The sequence below is a fragment of the Poromitra crassiceps genome (genome assembly GCF_964638095.1).
Source record: "Poromitra crassiceps genome assembly, chromosome: 21".
Taxonomy (NCBI): Eukaryota; Metazoa; Chordata; class Actinopteri; order Beryciformes; family Melamphaidae; genus Poromitra; species Poromitra crassiceps.
Window position 1 is genome coordinate 19253039 of NC_139638.1, and position 8443 is coordinate 19261481.

At 41.3% G+C, this 8443-nt stretch overlaps 1 long non-coding RNA gene across 1 annotated transcript; it reads left to right on the forward strand.

Moving 5' to 3' along the window:
• Positions 1-2071: 2071 nt before the first annotated feature.
• Positions 2072-8022, forward strand: LOC310795608. The gene is made up of 5 exons (XR_014553632.1): positions 2072-2115; positions 2745-2815; positions 3276-3386; positions 4652-4744; positions 5904-8022. It is a non-coding gene; the product is annotated as an uncharacterized lncRNA (long non-coding RNA).
• The last annotated feature ends 421 nt before the right edge of the window (positions 8023-8443 follow it).

Consider the following 8443-nt stretch of genomic DNA (forward strand, 5'->3'; position numbering starts at 1 on the left):
AATAATACACAAACAAGACAAATAAACAGGCTCAGACACAGGAAATAAAATAAAATAAAATAAAAGATACATTGTCAACGTTCAACATTACATGTTGCTACGAGGTGCTTGTATTTATTTGTAATAGATATTGTGCATTGTATATTGTGCATTGTCCCACACAAGGGGTCCACCAGAAACCAGATGGGACTCAGACACTATTCATTATTAAGGTCATCAAAGTAGGCCAAAAAAGGGTCCCAAATAGTCGAGAACCTCAGGGAACTGAGTCTCTCCATCCATATAACAGAGATCATGTCCATCAGCCACACCCCGTGGTTTGTGAGTGGTTCAAGTTCAACTAATTTACTCAGAGAATATGTTCATGGACTCTTATTTCTCTATAGATAATCTGTTAAACATCTACAGACTTTTACCGCTAGCTTGGACCCAAAGGAAGACACAGACATGAGGTGAGTGGAGATGAAAAGGTTTATTTGCAAAGCGATGGTCAAGGGGCTGTGAATGATAAGATGGATGGAAGCTGGAAGCCATGGGGTGTTTGTGATCCAGGCCGAGCAGACAGACGGGCTGACAGACAAGTGGTGCAGCAGAGAGGAGAAGAATCTTCAACACAGAAGAAACAGGAAGCCTACAGGCACAAGAAACACTGGGAAAACTCAGGTAAACTGTATGGAGCAGCCAAGGGAGTGAAAACTCAGGTAAACTGTCTGGAGCAGCCAAGAGAGTGAAAACTCAGGTAAACTGTCTGGAGCAGCCAAGAGAGTGAAAACTCAGGTAAACTGTCTGGAGCAGCCAAGAGAGTGAAAACTCAGGTAAACTGTCTGGAGCAGCCAAGAGAGTGAAAACTCAGGTAAACTGTCTGGAGCAGCCAAGAGAGTGAAAACTCAGGTAAACTGTCTGGAGCAGCCAAGAGAGTGAAAACTCAGGTAAACTGTCTGGAGCAGCCAAGAGAGTGAAAACTCAGGTAAACTGTCTGGAGCAGCCAAGAGAGTGAAAACTCAGGTAAACTGTCTGGAGCAGCCAAGAGAGTGACTACCATTGGTGGTACCAGTGAAGTGGAACAGCTGATGAGGTTCAGCAGTGCCATTGAAGACCGACATGGCTGAACCGTGACACAGACACAGTGAAACATTTGAATTCCCCCCACTAATAAGCTGTTGAAACTTTGTGGAAGATTGGTATATATAATCTTGAACATTAGTTGATCATTAGAATGTTCAACAAATATATATAAATAAATATATATATATATATATATATTATATATATATAATTATTATTTTTTCCCTTTCCAACAACATATGAACAAAACAAACTGCTCAGACACAGGAGAGGGAAAAAGACAAAAACTTACATACCAAGAAAACGTTATTGCTTATACAGCAAAAAAGGATAAATTAAAGTAAACAAAAGTTTGAATCCAAAAACAAAACAAAACAAAGAAATACAAAAAACATTTCCGCATCTATGTCCATCTAACTCCAAGCCTCACCCCGACTCAAAGTTTCCCACCCACGTTCATGAATTAAATTCAGTTTTTTATTTCTATTAATATCCCTTTCAAGAATCCACTGAAATTTTAGAAATGTTTTACAACGTTCAATATCTAATTGGTATATTTTCGTAGCTTTAACTACACTGAAACAATTTACTGCATGGTGTAGTAAAGTTTAGTAATGAACTGACATAATTTCTACTTAGTAATATTAGGAAGTATAATTTCTCAATATTATTTTGTAATATGTACACATGTTATTCTTGAAAATACATTAACTGTGTGGGATAGGTACATTTTTGTAAGAATGTTTGCGTAATATTTACTTACATAATACATAATAATATTTACATACATAATCCTAAAAACAATAGGTAAATTAACTGTGTGGGATGGGTACATTTTTGTAAGAATATTTGCGTAATATTTACTTACATAATACATAATAATATTTACATACATAATCCTAAAAACAGTAGGTACATTTTAATCAAGCATAGCTTTATTTAATCCGCGCATGCGCATTTGCACCAGGCAGTTCTCTTTCGGTTTCAAGCACATGGAGAAGGAGTTGGTGCGTGGCTGCATTTTTGCAAGAGGATTGACTTGGTTGCAAGGTAAGTTTGCCTTTCTGTTTAATTCGATTTGTGATACTAATAGTGGAGCCGTGTGCGTTTGTGATACTTGTTGATATGTTACTGTTCATATTTTAATCTCATAAACTCGTGTTGCTAAGAGTGCAGGGCAGCTGCACCACGCCTGGTTAACAGTTGCCGCCATTTGACTGCCCTGTATTTTGAGCTGAACAATTCACAGTTTAAGCTGCCTAGTTGAGTGGAAGGTGCTCTTCCACTCTCGTTCACCACCAGTGCGGGACTGAGTATCCCGCCAGTCCCGCGCTGTGGAAGAGCTAATTTGTTATGTCTGAACATGCCTGTGAACTGCGTTCGGCGGCTCTCTCTCTCTCTCTCTCTCTCTCTCTCTCTCTCTCTCTCTCTCTCTCTCTCTCTCTCTCTCTCTCTCTCTCTCTCTCTCTCTCTCTCTCTCTCTCTCTCTCTCTCTCTCTCTCTCTCTCTCTCTCTCTCTCTCTCTCTCTCTCTCTCTCTCTCTCTTCTCTCTCTCTCTCTCTCTTGCACTGTCTCTCTCTCTTGCGCATTCTCTCTCTCTCTCGCGCTGTCTCTCTCTCTGTGCTCACTGCATTTGCAACACGTGGAAAACGTGGAAAAAAACATGTCTCTGTCAACAGGACACAGGGCAGCCAGCACCACACGTCATCACAGACAGGCAGGATGAGACAGACACTGCAACATTAGTCAGGCAAGTAGAAATGTAATGCATTCTATCATATATATATGATATATATATATATATATATATATATATATTTCCCCCTATCCTTCACTGTGTAATGTGATGTAAAATTGTGGCTAAATGTTTTAGATCGGGGCTTTTAAAGTCTGAGACTGCACCCCCCCCCCACCCCCTTAGTTTACGTATTTACTACAAAATGCCACTCAATACCTGTATTGATCATACATTCCGTAGACACTCAATAATTGAGCAATGATAGCTTGATATTGCTATTGAACTATCTCTTTAACCAAATCACATACATTTAGGCTATTCTATGTGATCTCCTTTTGATAACTAATGAAATAATGATATATGTTTTAACTTCCATTCACTGAGCCTTCCCTGAAACTGTTTGGAGTCCCCCTGGGGAGGCCCGCCTCTGTTTTAGATCATTGTTTTAATATCACAATTGTGTCTGTTACAGGATGACCTCTTACGATGAGTCGAGAGTGGACAGTTGAGGGAGGAGGACACACCAACACCAAGGGAGGTGTTGTGGGGACAACTGAGGCCGTTCCTGGACAAACTGAGTCAGGTGTGCTTGTTTAAAAAAAAATGCAGGAAGACACACCAATCCAATCCATACACAGCACAAATCCTCCATCTTTCCACCCATGGCTCTTGTAGGGGTGGGAATCACACGTTTGATCTCAATACAATACTACATGTATATGGATTCATTGGACAATGATGCGATATTTGCCAATATCACGATTTCTATACGATTCGATTGAGCGGCTGCGATCGATATTACACTATACTGTATGCATTGATTTATATCCGAGAGGGGAGCGAATATCCTCTCCCTCTTTTTCTTGCGTGCTTGCTATGGTGCTCGCATTGTTTGTATGCGAAAGAGTACGCTAATAATTCATATTGATGTTTTCACTGTCCATCGATGCTGTGGAGCTGAACAGTCACATGACATCTCTTGCCCCGGAAGTGAGTTTCCCATTCATTTTTTCCATAGACATTTAAAAAAATCCTTATATAACAAGTTTTAAGGCTGGAACCAAGCCAACTCGTGACCTACTGAACTGTGAGTGACCATAAAACATTTAACTTGGAGCAAAAACAAAAAATGTATCGGATCATTGAATCGATGCATCAATGCAGATCGATGTATCATTCCACCCCGAGGCTCTTGCTCCGTAGCCTGGTAAACCAGCCCGTCACGTGAACTCACATTTCATTTGGTTCTCCGTGACGTCTGGCCCCGACGCCAGTGGGGGGGTTTAGCAGAAGCTGCAGAGCGGAAGAGCCAATCAGCGACTCCGCTGTGATTGACAGCGCAAGTTGGCCAATCAGGAACGCCACTAGCACTGCACTAACAAAACAGTAATGGCCGCCTCCTTGCCTGATCGTCTCGAGGAGTAATGTCAGCATTTGTCTAGTTTAAACAGCCATAAAGTGCAGTTATTGCAGAAATAGACTCAATAACAACAATTAAACAAGTACAGGAGTATCGCCGCAACCGTAGAGTTTCTTGGCGGAAAGTATGTTTTTGCGATTCTGCCGAGTGGATTTGGGTTTGATTGGATCCGACGCTGATCGGCTGAAGGAGTTGTCTGTCAAGGCAACTAAGCCCGCCCATGCTCCCGCCCCTGCTAAACCCCCCCCATGGCGTTGGGGCCAGACCGTCACGCAGAACCAAATGAAATGTGAGTTCACGTGACGGGCTGGTTTACCAGGCTACTTGCTCCGTGCACTCAAATCACATGTTGTGTTCTCTCTTGACAGTTCATCGTGTATGAATAATGGTTCAGTATTGACACAATATTTGTTGTGCTCTGTTCACAGAACCAAAGCATTGAGATGAGACATGAAGCTGTTATCTGCACCCTCATACTGTACCTTGGTGAGAAAGAAGAGGAACTTTTTGACGAATGCCAGGTAATGCATGATTTTTTTAACACTTTAAAATGTTAATTTGTTATCATTTAAAATGCAAATTAACGGTAAGAGAGGAAGGCAGACGAAGGGATGGAGGGAAGTGATGGAGATATTACACTCAGCCATGGCCTAAATGGCAGATAAAAAAAATAAAAAATCGTACTGTATCATCTGGAAGAACAAACTCAATTTCAATTATTCAAATTAAGTACAATCACAAAAATTAAACATGCTCTACGGTTACAAAGCCATAGGTGGGCCTTTTCCATTGGCCCCTTTGGCCACTTGAGCTAAACCATGTCACCCTGATTTATGTTTCCTTTACCACTTTAAATGCGCCGAGCCTTGCCCGAGATGGACATGGGGCCAAAGGCACGGCTCATGTGATCAGGAAATGGTACAGTAAAATGAAGCAGATATCTGAAAGTACAAACCGAAACACACGAGACAAATTAAACATCAAACCACAGAGATTTAATTATTAGAAGCTACAAAAGAACACTTGAGAGGCTTTTAAACACACCTTTCTCTCTGCTCTCTCCACTCTGGAGAGAGACAGGAGAGTTTGCTATTACAACATATGCTGCAACACAGCTGTTTGTTTGAGGGGGAGGAGGGGGGTCGTCAAGGGTTGACTGAGGCGTTGCTGCAGCTCGCTTGCAATTTTGCAACCCGCTCGAGGTGGGTCTAGTGTGCTTTGGTCCCATTCCAGAGAAGGTCCATCTCGATCGCAGCTCGGCATGGCTTGGCACATAAAAAAAATTGTAATGGAAACTGAAATCAGCTCGACATGGCATGGCTTTACACAGCTAAAGGTGACAATGTAAAAGGTCAATTAAGGTGCAGAGGCACACGATTGGCTGAAAGCAACATGTATGCAGGGGCTACAATCTGGAATGCAGCCATCTTGTGCCATGTTCTGCAAATATTTTATGAATGCTGGCTTACTGTAAAAGCATCACACCGTGAACTTACTGTAGATTTGACACAATTTAACATAATCTGAGCTATGTTTAATAAAGGTCATTTTTAACACTACTGTATGTGTTCATTCTGCCCTGACAATGTAATCACTTCAAATGATTCAATCACTCTATTTTGTATTTGTTTCTCAACTGGATTGTCTTCTTTTTTCTTGTCAATTGTATGAGGGGGACAGCCGCAGTGATGCCACTCAACACATCCTCAAGATCCTGGTCGTCCATGGTGCTGATCGAGAGGAGCCAGTGGATGTATCCGTCCTTCTTGAGGGCAAGGAGATGTCAGGATGCGACAGTACTGCTGTCGCCATGGCAAGTACTGTACAATCTGCTGCTGGTACGCCTCAAATCACTTCTCCATCTTGCAAAAGACTGTAACAATTCACCTGCATTGGACCCTCATCTCGCATACAGCAGCTTGTGGACTTTCCAATGTCATGACAGACATTAATCAATAACAGATGCATCTGATATAGAATGGTTGTTTTTTTGCTGTAACTGAATGTTCATTCAAGTGTCTGCTTTTCTGTAAAATGTTTCCAAAGTCAAGTCCTGGACATATTTGACCAGATCCAACACAAGTCTTTTAGAGCAGTGGTTTTCAAACGTTTTCACATCAAGGACCCCTACATGACACAAATTAGACCATGGACCACATTTGATAAGATTTTGTCCCAGGGTCCACCATCTGATACAATATTACAGAAAGTGTACGAAAACCCATGACCAAAATAGTCATACATTCTGTCATTGTATTACTTTTGGATGGAATTATAGTAAAATAATGTCTGTCGCTTTTTGATGGGGATCTTCTTAAGGACCCGTGGGGGTCCCCAGGACCCCACTTTGAGAATCACTGTTTTAGAGAGTCAGAACATTTATGGTCGCTATGATTAAGGCACTTAAAGGGATAGTTTGGTTTGTTTGAAGTGGGGTCCTATCAGCTAGTTGCATACACTAACTGAAATAGGTACAGTGTTCTGGACGCTGAGCGCACCGTCTATCGAGACCCAGCACTCCAAGCAACAGCCTCCACAGCTCTGTCTCTAGTACACGGGGCCAATAACTAAAACGTAATTTAGCCACCTAAAACAACGCCCACCTAAACAAATCAATATCAGTGTACATGCAAGCTCTATTTTGACAATTTTCAGCACTTTACTTTACTGTCAAACAGCCCTCTCATTCGGCACTATTTCCTCCCAACCGTAGAACTACCGTATTCCTCCGCTAAACACCTGCACAGAACACAGAGCCACGGTTTACAAAACAGGAAGGCTTAGAAGAGAGATAAAACACTGACTTACTTTAGAGACAACAAGTCACCTGGCCTCTCACGTCTGGGACGTTTTCCCCAATTCATCCTGGGAATGGTGAAAAAGGTCTGCAGGACACCCCGGCATTTAGGCAGCATATTATGGCAGTTCCTCGTATCTCTCTTTCTGCCTGTTCACTCTCTCTCTGCAAAAGTTCCTCTTCTGTATATTAGTCTCTCTGGTTCATAATTGTATTTGTCACCAAGGTGAATGGCATATCGTCCTCGCTATCAAAATCACTCATATTTTATTCTATTTGTTGTCTTCACTAACAAGCCGGGAGAAATAACCCAAAATAACAGCTGATCTGCGGAGTAATCCAGCGGCGCAGCTCTGTGCAGGCATTTAGCGGAGGAATACAGCAGGTGTACGGTTGGGAGAAAAAGTAGTACCAAATCAGAAGGCTGTTTGGCAGAAAAGTAAAGCGCTGAAAATTGTCAAAATAGAGCGTACATGTACACATATATCGATTTGTTTAGGTGGCCCTTGTTTTAGGTGGCTAAATTACGTTTTAGTTCTTGGCCCCGTCTACTAGAGAGACAGAGGTCTGGAGGCTGCTGCTTCAGAGTGCTGGGTCTCGATAAACGGTGTGCTCAGCGTCCAGAACACTGTACCTATTTCAGTTAGTGTATGGAACTAGCTGATAGGACCCCACTTCAAACAAACCGAACTATCCCTTTAAGTGAATGATTTTTGAGTGGTCTTGTGTCTGCCCTGGTATGTCACCTTTTTCATTATCCATGTTTGCATCCCTGGTCAAGCTAATTCCACGGTTTTGTTGTTTCAACCATTTGGAAGGTTTTACGGAATGCACCTTAAGTAAATGTTTCCAGATGTCACATGTGATGTGAACGTTGGTGATTCATTGTTGGGAAAAAAATAAACTGTTAAATGGTATTTTAGTTGTGATTTGTGAATATTTGGTAACATTTATGGAAAACATGTAAAAACATTTACATAATAGACCCTTCTCACGGGGGCCATTTTGTGTCGAAAAGGCAGAATAAACACAGGTGCAAGCAAAACACTAATGAGGATTTCCAAATTCCAATCATGGAAGTTGGAAACCCTGATTAGTGTTTTGCTTACACCTGTGTTTACCCTGCCTTTTCAACACAAAATGGCCCCCTTGAGAAGGGTCTAATTATAGTGAGTAATTATTAAGTAATTAAAATGTCAAACAGAGAACAATACAGATGAATAAGATTTACTTGATAGTTTTAAATAACATTTACTTAAAGGTTTTAAGTAGATCTTACTTGATACTGGCAAGTGAGTTGTACTTAGTATTTCAGCACTAAAATGTACTTGAAAATCGCCGTGCAAATAGTCGCAGAGATTTCATTAAGTAAATCTTACAAATCATTTTTTTGAGTGTATATATGCTTTCCCCATCATAGTTA